The following is a 24,812-nucleotide window of genomic DNA, read 5'->3' as shown; positions in this document are numbered from 1 at the left end:
GAAGACTAGGAAGGGAAGCTCTATAACAGCAACTGACATTCAGCCCCAGTGTCCAAAGATACTAGAGGGAGGGGTGGGGACTGTGGCAAACTGAAGACGTGCTCTGCTAAAGGAAGTGGTCATTACTGCGATCCTCAGCTGTCACTATGCAGGAATGTGGACCTCATTTGGCTGATCTCCCACTGGACCAAAAGAAGCCAGAAATCTGGGTTTTTTATATGGAATCTCCTGATTTTTAAATGCTGGCAACTCATTCAAATCAAAATACCCTCGGGCCAACAAAAACACATCTGTGGGGTAGAGGTAGCCACAGGCTGCCTGCTTGTGACCTTGGACAAAGGAGAAAGAGGAGTCTGGAATCCAGAGATCTGGGTCTGGCTGAGATTGGAGACCAACATAGCGTGTGGCACTCCTCCCTGGCCTCTCTGAGCCTCAGTTTTCCCATCTGTATAATGCCAGGGGGCCTAGATAATAGCCACGCTCAGCCATCTCAGTCTGCCCGCAAAAGCCGTGAATGGAAAGACTGGCGTATCGACACCATGAAAGTGGGGCATAATTTGACACCATTTCAAACACTGGTAATTCAACGAGAAATGTTTCTCTTCCCCGGCTGAGGTTTTTGGAGGCAGTGGGCGTGTTTTTAAGAAAACACAACACACCAAGTCAGGAATTTCATCAGGAAAAACGTGGCAGCCCCGAATGGGCTCACATCTGGGGATTTGCTTGTTGAGAGAACATGCCGTTCTGTCTTCGACAAATGACAACTCAAGGCAGGAGGCTCTGCGGGGCCGAGGTCGGCTCCTCTGGGAGCCCGGGGAGCAGAAAATGGCCAAGGACCAGCCGCCTGGTGCGCACAGCAAAAACACAGAAAGAGGCCTCCAATCTCCAGCACCCCCCTCTCCCCCCCAAAAAAAAGAAAGGAAAAGGCCAAACCTCAAAGCTCTCAGTCACCATGTGCTTTTCAATCCCCGGCCTAGCGCAGCTTCTAAGGTAACTCAGCTTTTGTCTAAAATTGAGCCTAACTTCCTAATTCCCTCTCTCAACCAATAATAGTCCTGAGACACCAGCACCCCCTCCCTCAGCCCCATGTGTGGGCGCGGGGCCAGGCACAGTGCCCTATGCACATTAATCAGAGAGGAACCCTTTAATAAGCCCACTCCACAGATGAAAACACGGATGCTCAGGCAGGTAAAGCTGGTAAGTGGTGGGTTCAAACCTATGTCTGCACAAAACCAAAGCCTCCTAAGCTATCGACTACTCATTTTTTAAGTGTAAATTTTACAATGGAATATTAATCTTCATGGGGTTCATCCAATAACATTGTCACGGAAAGAGGCTGGCGATGGAGCCACTGAGCAGAACCAACTGTGCTTGCAGTCACGGCTGGAGAGCTCCTGCTGCACAAAGGAGAGGGGCTCGGTTCCTCGTTAGTTCCTTTCCAGGGTTTCTGTGCCTCCACGTCCTCAAAGCAAAGGGGAGCAGTGGGGCCGGGAGAGCCCGGCAAACGTGGCAGGACAGCACCGTGCTAGCGTGGTGGGGTCTGGCCTGGCCACGCTGGTTAACCTCCCCGGGTTGCTGTCACACCCTCTCTAAAACAGGACAATGGAGGAACCCACCAGTGAGGATGGGAGGCCATGGTGCATGTAAGCACTTACTCAAGGCCGGGTTCATAGGAGTGCTCCAACCTGCTCCTCCCCCTGCCAGCCCCATCCTCCCAAATGCTTGGGCAGGACACCTTGCCCAGATCATTCCCTCAGCAAAGGCCATCATCTCCACCTTCAAAATATACCCAGGGTCCCTTACTTCTCACCACTACTGCTGCCACCCCCTGGCCCAAGTCACCGTCACCTCTTGCCTACACAGTCTCCTCTTAGGTGGCCTTGCTCTGCCTTGCCGTCTGTTCCCACGGCAGCCAGAGGGGTTCTGCTCAAGGTAAGTCAGACCCTGTCCCTCCTCTGCGTGGAGCTCTCCTAGGGCTCCCGCCTCATTCAGAGTAGAAGCCAAAAACCTAACCATGGCATAAAATGCTCTGGCTACTTCCCTGACCACATCTCCTGCCCCGCCCCCCTCACTGCTCCAGCTACCATGGACTCCTGGCCCTTCCTGAACCAGGCTCTATCCTATTAAATCAGCCATAGTGAAAGGAGCTTGAAATCAGCCATGGTGAGAGTATTTACACAACAGGAAGTGGCAAACACTACAATTCAGTGCCTTTGCTTTCATGAAAGCCAGGTTACTAGCACAGCACTGCAGTGACCACTGTATTTTAAACTAAAATTAAACTAGAAACACTACCCTTCCCTATTCTCCCCTAATACTCCCTGGTCACCCACCCCTGCTTCATTTTATTCACAACACTTAACACACTGTTATACTAAATATATATTTGCTTATGTCCTTGTTTATTGTCTGTCTCTCTTCCACCAAAAACACAAACTCCAAGAGGGCAAGGTTGAGGTAAGCTTTGCTCTTAGCTTCTTGTCAAGTGCCTAGAACAGCAGCTGCCTCATAGTAGGTGTTCAGGAAATATGTGTTAAATGAATGACTGGCACCTATTATCATTATTATAAGGAAACCCAAGCATGGATATTTCAGACACTGGATGGGCTTTGGAGCACTGGTGAAAGTCAAAAAGAAAACATCATGTGGCCCCCAGTACTAGCCTACGGGACTGCTCTCCCTCCCGGGATATTCGTGTCTTCTTGGGTTTCCATGGCAGGCCCCCGTTACCAACTGCAAAGATGCAGTCTTGAGGAAATTCACTCTGTAGCTTCACAGAACCAGAGCTAGAGGAAGCATCCATGAGCCAGCCTTGATAGCCGCCCATTCACCATAGTAAAACCCACTGTTTGCAAATTTTTTCCAAGTAGCATCTACCGTGGCCTCTCTAAGGTACATGTTGAGAAATTCTCCAAAGACTCTAAGATTGTTCAACCTCTCATCCAACGCTAAATTCCTTCTCTAACATCTTAGACAGGCAGTCTTAAGTGGCCTCAACAGTTGGCAAGTCCGCCTATGATTAAGCCAAAATCAGCCAACTCATAACCTCACTGCCAATTTGGGCCTATGGGGACATAATTCAGATCAGTTTTTCTTACTTATGGTGAGAAAACTTTTTTTTACTAAACTGATTGTGGATGCCTGGACCTCAGGAAACGATTTACTTCTGAAAGGGGTAAGGTCCATATGTGGACATGTTAAATGCCATCCTATAATGCACAGGATGGACCTCCACAACAAAAATTGTCCAATCCCCACTGTTCATAGTGTCAATGTTGAGAAAACTTGACTTTACCCAAAGACACATGCTTTTTTTTTTTTTTTTTTCTCATTTCCTTAGCACTGATGACCAACTTGGTTTATACTTCATTTTCATACTTTTGTTGGAGACTTGGCTATGGGAAACATGTCCTTTTCCTCTTAAATCTACTGTAGAACAGCCATCTCAACAGTAAATGGTGACTGATCCTGAGCCTAGGGTCAGGGAGACAATAGGGAGAGGTGGGGATTGTGGTGAACCGAGAACTCATCCATCTAAAAGAGATAATCATTTCCCAGCCCCAGTCAATTGAAATCATGTGGAAACGTGGGCACAGTGTTGACATATCTTCTGATATTTTTCATGGAAGCCAGAAATCTGCATTTTTGTGTGAAATGTCCAGATTTTAAAGTACTGGCTCCCTTTTCTGCTTTAAATATTCTGCAGACCAAATCAAACGCATCTTGGCTGCTGGCGTGCAACCTCTGTTGCATCAGATGTTACTGCAGTGTCACTAGATGGAACGTGGAAAAGTCCACGGAGGCAAGAATGGAGAGCAAAGCTCAAAGGAGGAGAGGAACCATGGGCTGATCACCGGAGGCCCCAAGAATGTGAGCCCAGCATAGCCGGCTCACTCCTCCCACTGCAGGTGATACTGAAGCATCTCCAACTTCTCTGCCAGAGTCCAGTGCATCTCCTACACTAGGCTGGTGTCCCAAAGACTGAGTGCGAATTTTGTACAGGACACCATGAGAGATGACCCCCCTGAATGCCCTTCTTTGAAATAAGATGATCCTCTAGGGTTGTGGGAACAGTCAGTAGCATGCCTTAAAAGTTCCAACCTCATAGGAGTGTTTGAGGAGAAAAGATGATTCACCAGAGCACAGCGCAGCACCCGGAAAGACTACGGACTTCACACAGGGCACTGCAGGCCAGTAGAAGTGGAGTGGAGAGGGCCTAGAGGTGCATTAGAATGCCGTTTTTGGGGTCCACCACCCCACTCCCAGCAAACGTTGCTGACTGCAGTTTGGAAATCTATCCCTTTCCTACTCCATCCCTAGTTCCAGAGGTGGCACACAACAAAGTACAGAATCCTTCTGAATTAAGGATTAATTAAGAAATGGGTATGTCACCTACATTTGAGTTCTTGAACCAGCCATACCCGAATGCAGGACTCCCCAGAACTTGTCATTTCCCCACGTCAATAAATTTCCTTTTACTGAAACCATATCGAAAGTAAGTTTTCTGTTACTTACATGCAGAACAATCTCAACAGCTATATGGCCTCATGGTCAGGATTTTGCTGACCCTGAGCTTTGGGGTGGGGAAGGCGGGCTATGGATTCAGAGCTGTCAGCTTGGACATCTCGGTTCTTTAAAGCTCTGAGAGCTGAGCTCACTTCTGCACCCCACTGCTCCTGCCTAATTACTCAACTCTCCAATCTCCTGTGTGGCATCCTTCACGGCCCCCCTTTTTTCCACTTTCATGTCTGTAGCCATTGGAAACTATCACCCCGTCCCTTGCAATGTGAACAACACAAGAAATGCTTTGCCATTCTAAACAGTGGCTGACAACCATTTGTGAAACCTGCAAACATTTCACCACTCCTAAATCAACCCCAGATGACAAAATCATCATCATCATGAAACTAACGAAAACCCGAAGGAGGGTGAATTTGGACCACGTTGCCATTACCCATGATGAGGGGTGATCAGGAAAAAAATCCTGAGAAAGACATAAAAATGAAGCAAACTGATTGCTCCTTGGAAGAAGTCTCAGCCCTCCTCCCCAGGAGACTCAAGTCCTACTTTTTCCTGGAAACAATTTTTTAGCATCTCTTGGCATCCTTCTGGTCAGGAATTGGTAAAAAGAAAAGAGAGAATGAGAGAAGGCGCAATGCCTTTTCACTGAAATTAGATTCCTAGGATCTGTGGCTGTGTTTGGGAGAGTGATCACACACTGTGAGAAAGTATGTGCGTTTTGGTGGGTCCTCGTGGTGATTTAAAAATCAGGACACTTCTCATAAAAAATCCAGAGTGCAGTGTCCTTTGAGAAATCAGAATACATGGCAATACAGGGTCTTCATTCCTCATCGCCCTGCCCACTTCATTAACTTTGTTATCTGTCTGGCCACTTTGGGTATCTGAGCTTGCAATTATTGATTTCAGATTTAGGTCCTATGTATCTATTAACAAATCATTTCAATATTATAATAATCTTGACTTCGGACGTGTCTGATTGACACAGAATGGCTGTGGGATTCGAGCACGGCCCTCCTCCATGACCTCATCTCCCCCTGCCCCTGAACCACTTGATCTCCCAGCCCCATCAGCCTCCAGGCCGCTTCCATCTTAGAGCTTTTGAACTTGCCCTTTCCTTTCTCTAGAGTGTTCTCCCCCAGATATCGGCACCCTCCCTCCTTCAGAGCTGTGCTCAGTGGCCGCCTGCTCAGTGAGGCCTCCCTGTCCCAGGTCCATTCTATCCACCTTCTCTTAATTTTCCCACACAGGCTTGTCACCATCTGACAGTCTGTGTCCCTTACATGCTTATGTGCTTATATTTGGTCTTTCCACACTTAATTGCAGCTCCATGAGGGAGTGGGTTTAGGTTGTGTTTGTTCACTATTGTATTCTTCGTGCCCAGAGCAGTGTGCCTGGCACACATTTTTGAATGAATGAATGAATGAATGAATGAGGAAGTTCCGTTTTCTATATTCAGGAGGAAATGGAGGTGGGAAGTGAGGTGGAGGAGGAGGAGGAAGGTGAAGGAGGCAAATCCAGGAAGTCTGCCCCCCTAGTCACTGAAAATCAGGCAGATCTTTCTAGAGAAAAAGACATTGTCCATGACAGAAGAAAGGGGGTGAGAAGGAAAATGAAAATCCTGAAACTGGAGCCTACGGCAGCATTGCAGTGCCAGGGTTTTGATGTGTTCTTCTCCACCTCTGAGCCAGGCGACCCAAAGTCCCAACTCTTCTTGGGACAGGGTGGGGGTCTCTGTCACAGACTGGCCTTGTGACCATGGCAAGCCCTGCCCCGGGGCCTCAGTGCCCTCATCTGTTCTAGGCTGCCGACTGAGGACTTGTCCTGGCAGCGTCTCACATGGGGACGCAAAGAGCCGGTGTCTCTGGCTGGGTCTAAAGTCACCTGGAAAAGCCTGAGCTGTTTTCCAGCGTGAGCCTACGCCCCAGGCGCACTCCCCTTCTCGTCCACAGCGGACTGTACCAAAGTGCATTTGTGCCTCCCAAGAAGATCTGACTTCTACAGTTACTTTTTCCTCGACGGGGAATCAATAGCTTTTAACCATCACTTTTGCTGTGTGTCAGGTGTTCCGCTCGGCAGGTCATAGTAGTTAACTCTTATGATGTGGATTCACTTCATAAATGAGGAAACTGAGCCTGTAACAAGTTATGTAAACCCAGGGTTATGTGGCTCGTTAGTAAGTAGTAGACTCTGGATTTGAACCGGGACAGACCAGGTTTTAACCCCTGCGTTATGCTGCACTTGAAAGTTAATAGGACACACGAATACATCCTTGTAAAACACCGAAAAATTACTACTAAAACCAACGCTGCCTTTGTTTCCCTCTCATGCCTATCACTAATTAATTAATTGTCCAGTTAAATCAGTGGTTGGCAAACCGCGGCTCGCGAGCCACATGTGGCTTGCAAGCCGCGGTTTGCCGCTCTGTTGACTAATGAGTTTGCTGACCACTGAGTTAAGTGAAGGTGAGACAGAGGGTGATTTAATTCTTCCTGTGGTGGTTACAGAGGCAGGGAGTGCAGGAGTTATGAAGACAACCTCTGGAACTATCCTCCTGCACACAAAGCCTGGCACTGCTGCTTATTCACTGTGTGACCTTGAGCAAGTCACTTAACCTCTCTGTGCCTCCCTTTCCTCTTCCTAAATGGGCATTCTAATAGCACTTCTTTGGTAGAACCCTTGTGAGGAATAAATGAGTTGGTGCCTATACTCATTCAGAACAGATCCTAGCATTGAGTAATCAAGACGTTATTTTTATTAACAATATAGTCATCCAAAGGGTAGTCATTCTTCTTGTAAAGATAGGAGACACAGACTAAATGTATTCAGACACTAGCGTGCCCTGATACAACTTTACCGACATCCTTGAGAGACCTCATTTATTTCATTCTATTCCCCTGAGAACAGAGTATAGAAATTCAATTCTGGTTAGGAGAAGGATGGTTATTTGGGCATTCATTCATTGTAAGCAGCTTGCGGGGAAGAGTTTTAGAAGTCAATGATTTCATTTAAATGAACAGGTATTTGGAAAATGTCACATTTTCAGATTTGTGTTTCTCAGACTTTGTTCATGAATCTGCCACACCTGGGTGCCACTTTTGCTAGTTCATTACCTGATGGGACTTGATTTTAAACCATTTTTTGTCTTAAGCATTTAAAATGGGTGAAACCATTTGTTTGAAATGCTTGTTCTCTCTTTTCCAAATGCATGATAAAACAAAGACAAAAACCTGCAAAAAAGTTCATGCATGTTTCCAGTGAGTGGGGAGAGGGTACACGCCCCATTGGCAAGAAGACTGCCCTTCAGAGACTAGTGGACCCTTCTAGAACGTGTACAGTCTCGAGATGCAGCTACCTGAGGAACAGTCGGGAATAAGTCCAGGGGCAAGTAATCTTCACTTTCTTTGAGCACTTCTGGGGGTGTGGGTGCAATTCCATAGAACCCTAAGCACAGCAATCTCGGAACGCACACGCTGTGTTCCCGCCATCAGCGTGCTTATGTTGTATAACAACCCCCATCGAGACAGCATTTGCCCCATGAACGGGGGAAGAGTTTGGAGCTTAGAGGACTCCCGTGACCTGCCCAACTTCACACAGCAGGTGGGGGCTGGAGCGTGGGGTCGACCTTACCCCTTCCCCAACAGCTGCCCAACCTCTGACAACTCTGCTTCAAGGGCCCGCATGATAGCCAAGGGCCTGGCCTGGTCTGAGGAGGAGGGTACACCCCCTTGGTCGGCAAGACAACGCAAAGGTTCTTAAAAAGACTGTCACCTAGAGAAGGATGTCACAGCCCACTGCCGTGACTTTTTCCACTTGTTGTTCGAGAAAGAGTCCATCCATTCTTAATAAGACAGGTAAATGTCCAAAAGACTCGGCCTCACTGAGGATGAAGGACGCTGCAGAAATGTCAGACTGGACCGTAAATAACCCACGGGGGTCAGGGAGAGGTCTCTGCGAGTGCCGGTGTGCTTGCTCCAAAAGGGCTGCAGGTCGTGCGGGGTTGGGCCTGGGCTTTGGGCCAGAGAGACCTGAAATGGGATGCCACTGGACAGCAGCTACTCCACCTGTCCCAACCTCAGTTTCCCCACTTGTTCAACAGGTACACATATGTCACGGGATTTTTGTTCTGGTTGTAGAAAGGATTAAACGAGTTTTGCGAAGGTGTCTGACACCTCATAACTCCTGTGAGAGACTTTCAAATCCACTTCTTCTCTCTCCAATTCTCCTCCCTAAATACTGAGGTTATTTTGATTCAAAACTCTTAAGTAAAGGCATACTGGTATACGTTAATTCTTTAAAGTCCCAGAAGTCTGGAGAAGTTTCATTCCTGCGGTAACAACACAAGGTTAAAACACCCACAGGGATATCTAACTCTTACACATTAGCATAGCCCTATGCAACATTTAACTCTGTTCTGCGAACAGGGAAACTGAGGCACAACCCAGCAGCAGGGCTCCCAAGTCCCGGCTCTCCATCATGCACCCATCATGCACTGCACTATAAATGTAAGTGAAGACCAGGATTTAGACTAGGTTAACTGGTAGAGCATATCAGATCTGGGACATTCTGAGTGGGTACCATTCAACGCCGGGGTTAAGTGCGGGCCATGCGTCTTTGGCAGGATAAGGCAGCAGGAAAAAAATGAGAAAACTTTTGTTTTTCTTTTTCAATTCATTAAGGTTTGTTGGGGTGAGCAAGAACCTCATTTTTTTTCTTCCCATGACTTCCCTTTTATTTTAACGGGGAAACGTGCATTTCAAAGACTGCTCAATAGCAGCGTTGAAGTCTCAGGTTCAATCACAATGTCCCCATTGTGGCTGGGGGACTCCTTGGCCTTTAAGCTTGGGTTATAAAAATTTGGTCTGAGCCCAAAGTCTGGCTTTAATAGAATATTTTAATTTTGTTTAATGAATATTATTTTAAATCTGTTTGGCAGTTTTAAAATGTGTTCTTTTATTTTCAAATTAAAATTTACTAATGTTCAGTACTTTCTTGGTTGTGGGGGTGCAGCAAGGAGTGGGGGTGATAATAATACAAGCTACCATTTATTGAGTGCTTACTATGTGCCAAACACCCTGCTCCGTGCTTTATGTGTGCAACCTCTTTTAACCCTCACAACCACCCAGTGAACAGCGGCCCTGTTGCCTCCACTGTCTGGAAAGTTGAGAGGGTCAGCTCCTAGCCCACCAAGGTGGCAGAGTTAGTGAGCAGGGGACTTAAGGCTCAGACCAGATCTGAGTTCAGGGTCTGTGCTATTAACCACAGCCGTAATTTCCTTGATATTGAAAAAGGACTTGACTGACCAGTACCTTAAAGGCATATCACTGACCTAGGATACAATTCTCTGTAACTTCGAGGGTAGTAATAGCTGGCTTGAGCACAATGGCTAGCTTATTAAGCATTCAGCATAGACAGGCACTGTAGCAAAGTGAGGTGTTTTACATGTAATACCTCATTTAAATTCTCACAAAGACTCTTTGAAGCAGTTATTATTGTTGTTTTTATATTATCCCAGTTTCATAAAGGAGCAACTGAGGTCCAGAGAGCCTAAGTCATTTTCTTAGGGTCACACAGCTTAATAATAATAAACCAGTAACTGACACTGATAAAATTCATACTACTTGCCACATACTATTTCAAACACTTTATATTTATTAACTTGATCTCCACAATAGCTCTTTGAGGAAGGCATATTATTATCCAGCCTGTTTTACAGATGAAGAAACTGAGGCAGGGAAAAGTTTGGTAACTTGCCTAATGTTAAGTAGTTGGTTAATGCTGAGCAGGGATTTGAACCCAAGCAGCCTGGTCCCTGGGTTCATGCTCTTAATCTCTAGGCTATAAGTCAGAGCTAACGCTTGGGCAGTCTGACTCCCCCCGACCCCTACATGTTCCTCACCACCTCTTAAGGAAAGCAGAAGGTTGACATCTGTCTGAGGCAAGAAGTGGGCCATGGCATTGCCCGACACAGTTCGAGGCGCAGAAGCCAGAGTACTGCTCTTACTGACTCAGGCGTGGCTTCGCTGGCTGAGGCTCTGCAGAGTTGGTCTTTCCCTCCATCCTGCTGCTTGAACATTGGAAAGCTCAAGAAGTGATATCGCTGCCCTCTGAATCCTCAATGGGAAAGAGAGGCAGTGAGATATTGGTAAAAACACACTGGGATCCTGCTATCAGAGGTGCCAGATTGGGTCCTTCTTGCTCTGGATCCCCAGGAATCAGCCTAGCACCTAGAACACAGCTCAGTACATACTGTTGAAAAATGAGTGAAAGAATAAATACATTTGTAATTTTCTCCCATCACGTGCAATGTATCAGGCATGTAGGAGACATTTGGTTAATAATAAATCAGTGAAATGGTCTATGAAATGTCCCAAGAGCATATTCTTCCTTGTCAACAAAATTTGTCTTGTCATATTGCAATAGCTCAGGAGTCAGCACACCTCTTCTGTAATGGGCCAGAGAGAAAATAGATTAGGCTTGGCAGGTCATGTGATCTCTGTTATTGAGTTAACTACTCAACTGCTGTTTTAGCATGAAAGCAGCCACAGGCAACAGCTCAGACCAGCGAACTGCAGGGAAGCAGCCACCAGGTCAGTAGATTCCAACTGGAAACCTTCCTCAAGTCCTACAGGACAGGCTGGAGAGTCTGTGAAAATCAGCAGGTGTCTCGTAACTCAACCCAACTTTTGTTGGCTGAACCCAACCTGCTCATCAGTTAATAACCCCAAGGCAAAAGCAGCTCTCCTAGGCAGGCAGCAGGGCAGAGGAAAGGTAGCTCTTATAATAACAGAGGGACAGGCCTAGGAATCAAGACTGGGTTCAGTCCTGGTCATGACACAAGCCGTGTAGCCTTGGACAAGCTGTTTCACCTCCCTGAGATGCAGTTGCTGCAGCTGTAAAACAGGGATAATAAGAATAATAGCACGTTCCATCGAAGGCTATTTAGAGACAAAAATATAAGTGTTTGCTTAGCACATAAGTGTTCAATAAATATGGGCTACTTGTTATTTCCAAATAAATCTTGTGTTCTCTTAAAAACAAAAGCCAATTTACTAAAAATAAGCCTGGCTGCCAATCAACACACACACACACACACACACACACACACACACACACACACACACACATACACGCTAGCAGAGCTGCAGGAAAAGACATTTCCAAAATCAGCTTTCTAAAGACACTCTAGCAAGGCATTCCAGGGGTCCCAAGCTGTCAGAAAATCCCCCACGTTAGCTCAAGCCCCCAATCTCTCTGTCTGCTTCTATGTCCTTTTTGTCACTTTGCCTTTCTTGTTGGTGCTAGAGCAAAATTGAAGACATTTGGAGCGTTTCAGACATTTGCTGAATTTAAGACATTCTTTCTCCTTCCCCTGCTCCACACCCCAACATTGACGTCTCCAGGGAGTATGGCATCTTTAGCCAGAGGACAGCTCAGGCCCATGGCAGACCGGAGGTGAATAATCTTCTCGGCTCCATTCTTGTTCACGGCTGGATGGGACCAAAACTCTGTTTACAACACAAGGGGCAAGTCACAACTTGCAATGCCACATGACACCATCCCAGCAGCGAGTCACCGCTTCCTGCTACCGCACCAGTCACACAAAAGGCCAGAGGTGTAGGAATCTGGCCGCGTACTCCTTCCCCGCCACCCGCTTCCGGACCAAGAGGGACACTCAGACCTTTGCTAGAGAGACAAATGCTTCTAGAACACACTGAAACCAAAGTCCCTGTACATGAAAACAGTACACACCCACAAAAGAAAACAACCTCTCTCTGCATGGACACCCTTGCTCTCTCTCCTAAAAAAAAGTCTTCTCCCTGCGTGGAATTCCCATCAGCACCTGGCTGGTACCAAGCAAGGGGATGCCGTGGACACTCCCCCTGTCTCTCCGTATTTCGGGGAGCTGCCAATCAACAAGACCTAAACGTTGGTACTTATACGTTGCACCCCCAAATGCTAAAAACAGGTACATGTTCGCAGGAATAAAAAAATTGTTCTGGAAACTATTCATACCTTCATCACAAAGTGACCACAGGAAGGAGATGGGAAGTGAGGAAACCGACCAGAAGGAACACAAGACATATTCAACCGTTGGCTTCTGTGCACCCAAACACCAGGAATAAAACCTGTGCTTTGTTGTGAGGGGTGGCTCCTGAACCCACTTTTTCTCCTGAACAGTAAGAGGGGTGATTGAAGGAGGTGGAAATCCCGGGACTCCTATCTCACTTCACCCCAAGAATGTCTTCAATTGTCCTCAGAATCTAAATCGAATGGAGATTGTTCAAATCGTGGGCTCAGAAACCCCCTTTCTGTGTCCACTTCAGCTAAACAGGTCTATGAGGCAGGAATTGAGACTTGGCCTAGGTAAGGAGAACTGGTGATCTCCCCCCGCCCCGCCCCGTTTTGGTGACCTTCATGGGGCTTATTTATACACTTCAAGCTCATGACCTAATACATGTTGGTTTGGCTTCTCTTCTCATAATAGCAGCCTGTAAAAAGCTTTTGAGAATTCCCCGTGTTTTCTTATTTTGGGTCAAGAAAATAAAATCTATATCTAAGTACCCTTCAAAAAATGGTCTGCACAATCTAAAAATTTGGAATGTTTCCACTAGGGCTAAGGATATCTCTTAAAGCCTCAAAGATCATCCAAGTTCAGACCAACATTTGCCATTTTTAAGGTGCGATATTTGGTAACGGCATATGTGAGAATTAGCTAAGAGGGACTTTTTGACATAAGTCAAACAATGACATTTAAAACTCACGTTAAAGCAATTACTGTGCGGAATTTTCCGTGTTTTTCCCATTTCTTAAACAGAGTGTATATGTTTTCAACATATTTCTTGCTGTAATTTTCTTTCTTGGCAAACCTACATCTTACCATGAAACCCAAAGTATGCACGCTTCAGAAACAATAATGGTTGAAACAGACCCGGCTGTCGCAGGCATGATTTTTCTTTACGAAATTAAAATGTCTTTTGGCTAACACGCTGTATATTTCAGCTATGAAAGACAATTCTTGGGAGATGACTAGGAAAGAAAGGGGAGCTGACAGATTCAGCTGATGGGAGACCAAAGTAAGTTGCTATATTCACACAGTAGTCAGGTTCTCTCCAGTGCCTCATTCTTTGGGGGAAAGCGATGTCAATTTTTATCATTTTGCTTAAGTTAAATGCACAGAGAATTGAAAACTCTCCCTGGAGTGACTATGAGCAGATATGTATGGATATGCTACATCTGGGGATGCACAAATTAAAAAAAAAATCTAACTTTACACTCACAAAGAAAACAGAGGGGGGAAATCCAAAGCCATTGAAATCACACACATTTTCATGTTATCGACGCATCACTACTGACACTAAATGACAACATCATTTCTAGCCTCTTTTAAGTGCTTCGTTCATTTAAAAATATGTTAAAATTAGCATTATCGGGGCAAGACAGTCGGGCCATGGGCACATTCTGAAAGCTGGTAAGAATGAAGCTGTCTCCCGGCTAGCTGTTCAGCGAAGTTCCTGCTGCAAATGTCTGCATCTACCCGAAACGGAGGCAGACTTTGCAAAGCAGCTTGAGCAGACCCATCTGCGCCCTAACTAGCATCATCAGAAGGGCGATGACAGCGATGACGAAGCCCCTGCTCCAAACCTGGGACGTGTGCAGAGACATTCTCATCCATCCTGCCAGGCTGCGCCCCCTGACCCTCAGCCCGCCTGTCCCTGATTCAGGCAACCTATGGCCTCCCTTAACCCTCAAAGTGGCAAAGAGAAATTTTTCCAGTTACCTGACTCTTGGGACCACCTGTTCCAAATTATTCTTCACTCTCCAAATGTTTATAATCTAACCCTCAAACAACAACCCACCCAATAGCAATCTAGCACCTTCCAGTAAACTCAATTTGGGCTGCCTCCCGTAACATTTTAGGGCCTCGCCACAGCCGATAAATTTATTGACTCTTTTTAGGAACTGAAATGTGTGGTGTTTTAGTATCGAAGGAACAAATCAAATTAGCCCTTGTAAATAAACAGTCATTTTCCCTTACGGAACCACACACACACACAACCTGCTAAATATCACGACTCACAAAGGCGTATAGCTGTGTTTTCTAAACAATATGATTTTTTTTTCCTGTTTTAAAACAACAACAAAGAACTTCAGGGCAGCATCAGAAAGTAATTGTGGCCGAAACCGGTTTGGCTCAGTGGATAGAGCGTCGGCTTGCGGACTGAAGGGTCCCGGGTTCGATTCCGGTCAAGGGCATGTACCTTGGTTGCGGGCACATCCCCAGTAGGGGGTGTGCAGGAGGCAGCTGATCAATGTTTCTCTCTCATCGATGTTTCTAGCTCTCTATCCCTCTCCCTTCCTCTCTGTAAAATATCAATAAAATATATTAAAAAAAAAAAAAAGAAAGAAAGAAAGTAATTGTGCTCACCCGGCCAGCATGGCTCAATGGTTGAGCATCAACCTATGAACCAGGAGGTCATGGTTCAGGAGGTCATGGTTCGATTCCTGGTCAGGGCGTATGCCCGGGTTGCAGGATCGATCCCCAGTGTGGGGTGTGCAGGAGGCAGCCGATCAATGATTCTCTCTTATCATTGATGTTTCTATCTCTCTCTCCCTCTCCCTTACTCTCTGAAATCAATAAAAACATATAAAAAAATCATAATTGTGCTCCCTGCACATAAAACCATCCAAATTCAGCATCTCTCTGCAAGGGGAATGAGGGCATAAATGTTCTCTGGGCCAAGAGTTCATAGCGCACGGTGAAGGCCGAGGTCTGAAGGCCTAGATTCTGGTTTCACTTACTGGTGGCCTCTCACGAGTCACTGGACTTGAGACTCAATTTCCTCGTTAACAAAGTTGGAATAATAATAATAGAATAAATACCTGACTCAAAGGGTTGTTGTGAGAACCCACCCTAAAAACACGTCTCAGCATCGCCTCCAGGCCTGGCATACAAGTGGTAGCTGCTTCCCCCATGATCGTTAACACAAGGATATAATTTGCAAACGGAGAGAAATGGCAAAGGCACCAAGATGACGAAAATGAGCAAAAAGGGGCAGCAAAAATAAATTTAAAAGATTGTGTCTTTTTTCATCCTTTTCACCCTAAAGACAACCTGGCAGGTACTGTCATATCTTGAAATTGATTTTAAATCGCACACAATAAAGAACCAAGTCCCTGCCCTTCTTGATTCATTTACAAGGAGACAAGTGAGTCTGAGCCAGTTACACTAAGTACTTGCCACTGAATGAGGGGGGCTGTCCTCGGATTAGAAGAGGTGCTAGCCAAACACCATTAGGCCAGTTAAGATCTTCAAATAGCAAAAATGAAGCATTGTCTCTTGGCTAATTGTTTCCCTACCAGAACCTTCTTTTTGTCTTGTGTGTTTGGGACTGTTTGAACTGCCACATTGATTGGGGGGAGGAGGGAAGGGGCTATTAAGAAAGCTGTTATGATATTGGGGGATGGGGATCAGGGAGGAAGGTGGGAAGTGTGGGTGAGTGTGTATGTGTGTGTTTTCTGTCAACAGGCTGTGTTTTCTCAACTGTGGGGTTAATTCTCTGTAAAGAGATTCCTTTTGAGTGGAGTCCACCAACTCCTTTTGCAGAGCAGCTAGCTGGGAGAAAAGTTTCCTTCCACTAACAAAACCAGACTTGGCAAGAGTCAGAGGGTTCAGCCTTTGGAGGCAACCGAATAACCAGCCACTTCACGTCCACAAACGCCACAGATAAGCACTACATAATTAGGCGAATTCCTCCTTTATATAAAATCTTTGGGGGAGAGGGTTCCCCTCTCTCCTGAGGAATTCCTGTCTTCTCACCCAGCCTACACACACACACACACACACACACACACACACACACACACACAGCACTCAACGCTCAAACACACACCACATGTACCTCTGACCTGTGGCCACTGCATGCAATGTCTTACATGCAATTTAAATACTGACCCTTTTACTTCTTCCCCAAGCATTTTTACATGATGGAGGCCTGCCCCGCCAAGACAAAACCTTACCCCAGTTGTAACTTCCACCCGTCCTCTCCCAGAGGCTGATGCTTTTCTCATGGTGTCCGTGGATATTTAGGGACAAGCAAATATCGAAACAAGATATCTCACTCCCTTCATTTGCTCCTGACAGCCCCGGGCTCTCTCTCGGCAGAGAGAGGCATCTGTCACGAGCTGCTGGGAACCCCACTTATGCACCATAACGGCCTGCGATTTTATTATACAAGGAGTTTATTGCTGGCCTAATTAGTTTCAAACTGGGCATTCCAGCTGAGGACACCTAAAAAACATCTGGTAGAAGGAGCGAGAAGGAGTCCTTGTTCTGAGCCGGTTATGGTTGGATTTCTGCATAACTCGGGTCTCCTGCACCGGACACAAGTTATCTTTGGAAAAGTAACTGAAAAAATAAGGAAACGGTTTCTTCTTTGTGGGAAAGGAGTCGTCTTGTCATGGGGGAACCAAAACGTCTTAAAGTGGACGTGCTCGGACTGTGTGTACTTTCCCCCAAGCTGCTGGGATCCCAATAGCTTGCTCAAACCTAATGCAAAATGTACTTGGCTACACCACAGGGCGGTTTTGCTGAGGACTGTTTCGCTCTCCCAACAGCAGCTAGCACTTTATCAATTTATCCGTCTGGAACACGGCTTGCCATCTCTTACATGCAATTTAAAGCAGAAGCAATACCGCTGATTTGAAACAGCGTGTCTTGGGTGTTTTTTGCCAAATGGTAATCCTATAACAAGTCAACAAATCATATCTCTTTATATGTTCAGTACAACACAAAAGACATGAAAAGAAGATTCTAAAACGTAAGTGATTAGAGCATCTGTTGTCTAAAAATCCCAAAGTATTGGATCACATCTTTGTTTTCTTTATTTCACTTTAACTTTCTTTAGTTATTTAATATCTGGGAAAGAGATTTATGTGTTTACAGAGTCTTCTCATACCCACAGCCGCTGCACTCGATGAGCTATTTCAAGATGGAGGAAAAATGCTAATTCCTTTAAGAGAAAATAATAATATTGTGAAGCCTAAGTTGCAAGAGAAGAATGGAGTAACTATTAAAACTATGTATGAGACAAATGAACTCATTAAGAAAAAGTTCAGCTCCTTTCAAATCTAGCCAGCTCTGGTTGAAATGGCAAAATTTGGAGTTTCCTCCAAAGGCCAGGAGATTATGAATACAAACACTATTTATAGGTAGTCAAAAGCAAGATTCAAGCCATCCTCATTTGTTACATAAAATTTTTGTTAACTTCCCTTAGTCTGAGGATGTCTAAATGCAAGCAAGTATAAAGCTTAAGGGGTTTAAAGTTATGGGGAGAGATAAGTGGGGAATAAGTAGGTAAAGTTGCCTGCAAGATTTTTTTCACAAAGATTTTTTTTTTTTAAAGGAGGGTCCTCTCTCTCTTCCCCCAAATGGGGCATCGACGGGTAATACGGCTAGCTACTAGCTCAGAGCTCATACCCTGGTAGCAGAAATTTCACTCAAGCAAGAGAGGAAGGGCTCATGAAATTAATACATTCGGTTTGAAATACAACAACTGTCCGCTGGTCATAATTTCCTTTGGAAGGTAGCTCCCTAACTCAAACATAATTCAGCACTCAGATTCTTACTTGATGTTTGTAAATCATTCTACCTCCCCTCCGCTCTGGCGAGCAACTCCCCACTCTGATACTCACTCATTCCACTGCACCTCGTAATTAAAAGGTACCTCCACCAGGAGTGATTTATACCTTCACGTTATAAAAAAAAAAAAAGTAATTAAAGATTACGTAGCATTTCGGGGAAAGGGGAAGAAAAGAAAATAGGATCCATAAAAATGCGGCATTGGTCTAGTCACGTATTTTTTTAGAAAAATAACACTAATTCAGAACGCAGCCTCGTGCACGCTTGTCACTCACTGACGAGGCTTCACTTGGGGGTGACAGGGACCTTGCACCGCCAAGGCGCCCCACTTTCAACAGCTGAGAAATGCGCATTGAGGATTCTGTGATGCGAGTATTTGTATTTTCACCAGTCAAGCTTTCCTAGCATTCTTTGAGCTTATAAACTATTCATTTGGGGGCAGGAAAAATACTTACGGAGCTAGGGCCAGCACGGCATTTTAACCTGAGACGCAGGGCTGGAAAACAATTCCATTCTCTACTTTCTCCCATTACAACAAAACCCTCGCCTCCTTCTAAGCATCCTTTGGATGTAAAGTTTTTTAAGTTTCAACTCCAACTTCAGCAAGCGCCAGGACGCCCGCTCCCTCACAAAGCCGGAGAGCCGGACCAGCGCAGGCCGAGCGCAGATGAACTTTCAGAAAGAAACGCAGCCTCAAGGAGAAGGCTCAGCGTGCCGTTCCAGCCCCGGCCCGGGAATCCCGGCGGTTGCTCCTCGGTTACCCCATAAAGAGCGCCCGAGGGCGTGAGTTGGGTTCCGGCTCCCGGTGCCTCCTCGGTCCGATTGGGGGAGCGCCCCTTTCGAGAACCACCCGGGCCGTAAAACTACCCAAACGCAGTCAGTCCAGACGCGTCCACACCACTTGCGCGACATGCACTTGTCCCGCGCGGGAGTGCAAACTTCAGGGTCGTTGCTCCCCAAACGCACGGGGAAACCGAGGCCGGGAACTGGGACAGACTTTCTCGGGAGAGGATCTGTCCACTGTCCCGGCTGCCCTTGTACCTCCTCAGGCCTGGGAGCCCCGATTGACCCGTGCGCCCCTGGGCACCCCGACAGCTGCGGAGGCCCAGGCTGGGCAAGTGCTACCGAGAGGCGCCAGGCGAGGGGGTCCGCGTCGACCCCGGCCGGGCGAATCCGCGGGCGGCCCGGGGTGGGCGCCGCGGGAGGTACTCACCGCGCGCGCAGTGGAGAGAGCGCCCCGGCGCGGTGCGGGCTGACGGACCGGCGGGCGCGTGTCCGAAGCGGCGGGCGACTGCGGCGGGCACGTTGCCGCCGCCGCTGCCTCCGCCTCCTGGGCTGCCGCGGCTGCTTGCTCCGGGAGGACTGGCCCCTTCCCCTCCCTGAGCCGGGCCCTCCCTCTGCCCCCGCCCGGGTCCCCGCGCGGATGCGTGGGCGCGTGGGGGAGCCGAGGCGCGGCGCTGGGCTTGGCGGGTACACACCTCCGGCGCCTGGACGCGGGCGCGGGGCTCCGGCCCTGCAGCTGGCGCCGCGCTGCTCTCAGCGCCTGCAGCCCAGCGGAGCGCGCTAGCTCCTGCGGGTCCTGGAGGGAGGCGAGGGCCCAGCTCCTCCCCACCCACCGACACCCCACACCTCCTCCCTCTGCAACCCAGGCGCGGCCCCTGAGAAAGGAAAGACTGCTTGGAAGGAACCTCAACAATTACACTGAATTCATTCATTCATCCACCTATTCATTCAATGTACATGGCTACTGTGCGGGGTACAGCACCTGGGAGATTCAACTAAATCAAGGTGGACTCGGGTTTTTTGCCCTCCTGCAACTTATATTCACATGGGGACACAGACCATAAACAAACAAGTACAGAATCAAGACAATTGCAGAAAGTTATAATTACTGTGGAGGGGGAAATTATGTGCTGTGGCAAAGGGACAGTGATCTTAGCCAGCGTAGTCAGGGAAGACCTCTCTGAGGAGGTGGCCCCTGCATTATGAGAAAGCTCCATTGCTGGTGATATCTGCGGGAGGAGAGTTCAGGGATCTCCTTGCACCCATTTTACAAACAGGGAAACTGAGGTCCCTAAACTTAATTGGCCTACCCAAAGTTAGTGGTATAATCCCCTCTACACACACTCTCAAATTAAGGCACCCACTTACTCATCCTCTCATGGCCACCTTTTCAATCTTCCCCACAATAAACTGTCTTGAACAGAGTCTATGTGGCATTTTTCTCCCTCACACCACTTTCTAATGTCTATGAACCCTGTTGTAGGACACTCAGGATGCCTCAAACACTGCCAATCAATCACTGCCAACAGGATGCTTCAATCACTGCCAACAATACCAATCACTGCCATTTGTTAAGCTCAATAAAATACAGGATGCCCCGATAAATCTGGATTTCACAGAAACAAGGAATGAATTTTAGTATAACTGTGTCCTATGCAATAGGTGGTACATACACTAAAAAAGTATTCGTTGTCTCTCTGAAGTTAAATTTAACTGGGTGTCTTATTTTTATTTGCTAAAGCTGGCAACTCTAAGCCCCACCCTTCTTTATTTCCTTTAATCTCCCAAAGAGACTGAAAGGTAGAAGCTGCTAGCATGCCCCTTTTACAAATGATCAAGTCTAAGTTCAAAGGAAGCAGAAAGCAGCTGAGCCAGGGCTGAAATTCAGGTCCAGCTGACTCCAAAGCTCTTGATTTTGAGATAATGACATAGAGCCTGTTGTAGGGTTACTGGGAAGCTGATGAAACTTAAGCTCCTGACCCCTCACTTGCTGGGCCCCTTTCTAAGGCCTGGGTAGCGGCCTAGAAATGTGTTCACATGGTCGCTTGTTCATGCAAGATTAACAAAAGTCATTTGCTTTTGACATTTAACAGCAATCAGCAGAAACACCATCTCTTTCTACTTAGATTCCCCACTATAGCACTTGACCTTGAGTAGGGTGGGGTGAACTGGCCACTGGCATTTTGGGGATTCAGTGAAGGGAAAGTTGATTTGAGACTTTGTGATGTTTGTGGTATTTTTCAGCTTCTTAAAATCTGAATTTGTTGTGATATCTTTTAATTCAAAGAAATATTCACTTTTGTACCTTAATTTTGGACTCATAATTTTGTATTCTTTTTCTTAAATAAGACCCCCAAATTGTGTATGCAGCAGGCCCCATATACCTGGATCCACCTACGGTCATAGCCTCTTTCTTTCTTTCTTTCTTTCTTTCTTTCTTTCTTTCTTTCTTTTAATTCTGAATGGACATATCACTACCATTCTTTTTAAAAATATATATTTTATTGATTTTTTACAGAGAGGAAGGGAGAGGGATAGAGAGTTAGAAACATGGATGAGAGAAAAACATCAATCAGCTGCCTCCTGCACACACTGGGGATGTGCCCACAATCAAGGTACATGCCCTTGACCGGAATCGAACCTGGGACCCTTCAGTCCATAGGCCAACACTCTATCCATTGAGCCAAACCAGTTAGGACTCCAACCTCTTTCTACTCCCAAAACTTCAGACAAGCAAATGTATTCAGTAAGCACAGTTGTTCTCCCATGAGCTGGGTGAGGGGTAGACGTGCTGCTTCTGGGTGAAGATGATTCTTCTGCTTTGGACATAGGTTCTTGGCCTTGATTTTCTCACCTCTAAAATGAAGATAACAGTACTCATCTTGTATTATTATTGTGACAATTCACTGAGATCATGCTCGTAAAAACACTTCGTACTATGACTATTACTGGCGCTAGCAATTGCTCAACAAATACTATGACTGTATATGCAACTTCACTTCCCTCACACCTTTGCAAAAAGCTCCAAGTCATTATCAATGGAGCGCCTTAATGCTCTTCAGAGGTGTTTAATTTATTTTGGCCCATGAACCTTAACATAATGTTGTTTAAAGAGTGTTAGTAGGCAGAAATTTTTTTTTCCTTGAAGGAATAGAATGGAAGAGACTGGAATAGAAAATACCAAATGAATTACATGCAATGAGCGAGAGAGAGAGAGAGAGAGAGAGAGAGAGAGAGAGAGAGAGAGAGAGAGAGAGGATACTGTGGACCAGGATGGGAAATGTGTTTGTTTCTTCTTTGCAGATCATGGGGACAATGTTGAAGATCACTTGTTAACTAAGGGTACTCTATGGAATACAAAGGGTCAATTGGTTTCCACCCAACCATTTTACTGGCTCATTATCTCATACATTACAGCCACACCCCGCAGCCCCCTGAGAGATCTACAGGAGGCAGGTGCTTATTAGTTTTATTTTTCCTTCTCTTAGGGCAGTGGTTCTCAACCCTGGCTGCACATTAGAATCTCCAGGGCAGCTTTTAAAAATCCCCATCCTGGGGCCCCACCCCAGACCAATTAAACCAGACTCGGGGAGGGACTGAGGCATCCGTGATTTTAAAGCTCCCCTGGCGATTCCAGTGTGGAGCAGAGAGAGAGAGAGTGAGACGCCCTGTCTTTGGAAGAATAAGGACTTGACCCCAGATTCACAGTAGATGAGGTAGAAGCTGAGATAAGACTTAAGGCTCTCAATTCTTCTTCAAGTCATTGAAATCTGTCCACCTTCCCATGTAGGAGTGCCCCCTTCGCATCTCTTTCTTTCCCTTGATTTCTTCTTGTGAAGTAGTTGGGCTCTAATGACCAGCATCATAATCCCAGACAAAAAGTGAAAATGCTAAACTATGAAGCAGATTCTTTGGAGGGTAGACCACAGACACGCCTACCCTGGAATAAAACACTTTTTTCCCCCCGAGAGTCTTCCAAGTAAGTGTCCTCTGAAGCCAGAAGACCAGCCTACCCTTGAAAACTACAAACTTCACAATGTGTCCAACATGCATATACACATCTCACAAGCACATGTATGTATTCTCCATGCCAAATCATGCTTTATTTCTATACACATTTCTTTCCCGATGTGCAGAGATCTCCTCTACAGAAAAAGCACTCCATTTAAAAAATTCTTTTATTTAAATATTGGCTCTTTTCAAAACAGATCTGAGGCAGCATGCAAAAACATATATATGGCAACAGGGAAAAGAAAACAAGAAAATCAGTGAAGGAACATGGGGAGGAAAAAAGGTGAAAGCGAAGGGTGAGGTTTTCACACAAAATGTGGGTGAGGAGGTCCTGGATACTTGTCAGTGGTGGACTGAGAATTAGCTGCTGAGCTTCCTGGCAGCCAGTGCAAAGCAGAAAATGTGATCAATTACACCAGTGCCTTTCTCACTTACTGTTCTTCAAAAGGAAGCATGTTGCACTCATTTCAGCAGCATATATGTACACTGAAAGTAGATTGAAACAAAAAAGATCAGCATGGTCACCATGCAAGGATGACACACACATTTGTGAAGCGTTCCATATTTTTATAGATGAATTCAAAAGAAAAAAGATCAAGTATGCATAGAAACTCAGTATGAAAAAGGAGGTGAAGGATCCCATCCCCAACTTCATGCCTCACAGCTTTCTCCTGCGGGTACTTGTAAAGCATTTTAAGTATTTACTTCCACTGTAGAAAAGTATTTGGGGGCTTGGGTTGACGTGTCATACATTATACTTTTTTCCCACTTAAAATTACAGGAAATCAACTCTTGGGCATATTTTTAGGCAGAGCATCAGAATTTCAGGATCACTAATGTCCAGTGGGAGACATTTATTCCCATATGGAGAGGGACCTTCCAGACACCCACACATGCTGTCCCTTGGTCCACACCACCCTACAGACACAGTCCCATGGATTTCACCTTCACTCCATTCAGGACTCTGCTCATATGTCTCCACCCCAGACAGGTCCTTTTGACCACTCTGTCCAAAGCAGCATCCTCAGCCAGCACATGCATTTATCACTCCACAACACTATACATCACACATGTTTATCTGTTCACTGTCTGTCTCTCTCACCAGATATCAGCTCCATGTGAGCAGGGACTTGACTGTTTTGCTCATGGTTATGCCCCCAGTGCCTAGAACAGTGCCTGGTACACAGGTAGGAACTCAATCAATAGTGGATGAATGAAGACAAAATACAAATGAAAGGATACGGCTCTTGATGTTTCTCTAAATGACCACAGTAACACTGCCCTTTCTAACTTCCTCTACTGCCTACCCTAAAATAAATAAAAAGAAATAAAGGTGATTCAGAAACTCATTCTTTTGAAGAACCACAAAGAGCTCAAGGTAAGGTCAAGGTTTTCTTCTCTTTTTCTTTTATGCTTTCTCTTTCTAGTTGTTCTTCAGCAAAGATCTTGAGGACTCAAGATGGGGAATAGAGAGTAACCCAGATGGCTAAAGTCCATTCTTCCCTTCAGGGACAGGAGGCAACAGAAGTTGCCAAATGAGAGGAGGATGAGATAAAGCTTTTGCCGGTTGATGGTAAAATTCAACAATGGAACAACAGCCTTTATGCAACTGCCCAGATCCTATAGTACAACTGCCCAGATCCTATAGTTATGAACAACTTTCCAATAGATCTGTATGTGAAGAGCACTTATACCACTCCAAGCAGGTTCTTGCAGCTAAGCTGGGGTCAGGCTGGCTTTTCAATATTAATCCCCAGAATTTCTACCCCTCACCTCTTTGGCATTTCCTTCCAAGACATGCTACTTTTTGCTTTCTTTTTTCCTTAAGGAGAACAAGCATATAGGATGGCTTTTAAAT

At 46.0% G+C, this 24,812-nt stretch overlaps 1 protein-coding gene across 1 annotated transcript in view; it reads right to left on the bottom strand.

The window, feature by feature from the left end:
- EYA2 (EYA transcriptional coactivator and phosphatase 2) overlaps positions 1 to 19,533 on the bottom strand; it is a 219,510-nt gene extending 199,977 nt beyond the window's left edge. The window contains exon 1 of the mRNA XM_080684634.1: positions 19,374 to 19,533. The gene's annotated coding sequence lies outside the window, so the exon portion shown is untranslated. The remainder of the gene's footprint in view (positions 1 to 19,373) is intronic.
- Between the last annotated feature and the right edge of the window lie 5,279 nt (positions 19,534 to 24,812).

This window comes from Plecotus auritus (assembly GCF_963455305.1).
Source record: "Plecotus auritus genome assembly, chromosome: 8".
Lineage (NCBI taxonomy): Eukaryota > Metazoa > Chordata > Mammalia > Chiroptera > Vespertilionidae > Plecotus > Plecotus auritus.
This window is presented reverse-complemented; position numbering and strand designations above follow the sequence as displayed.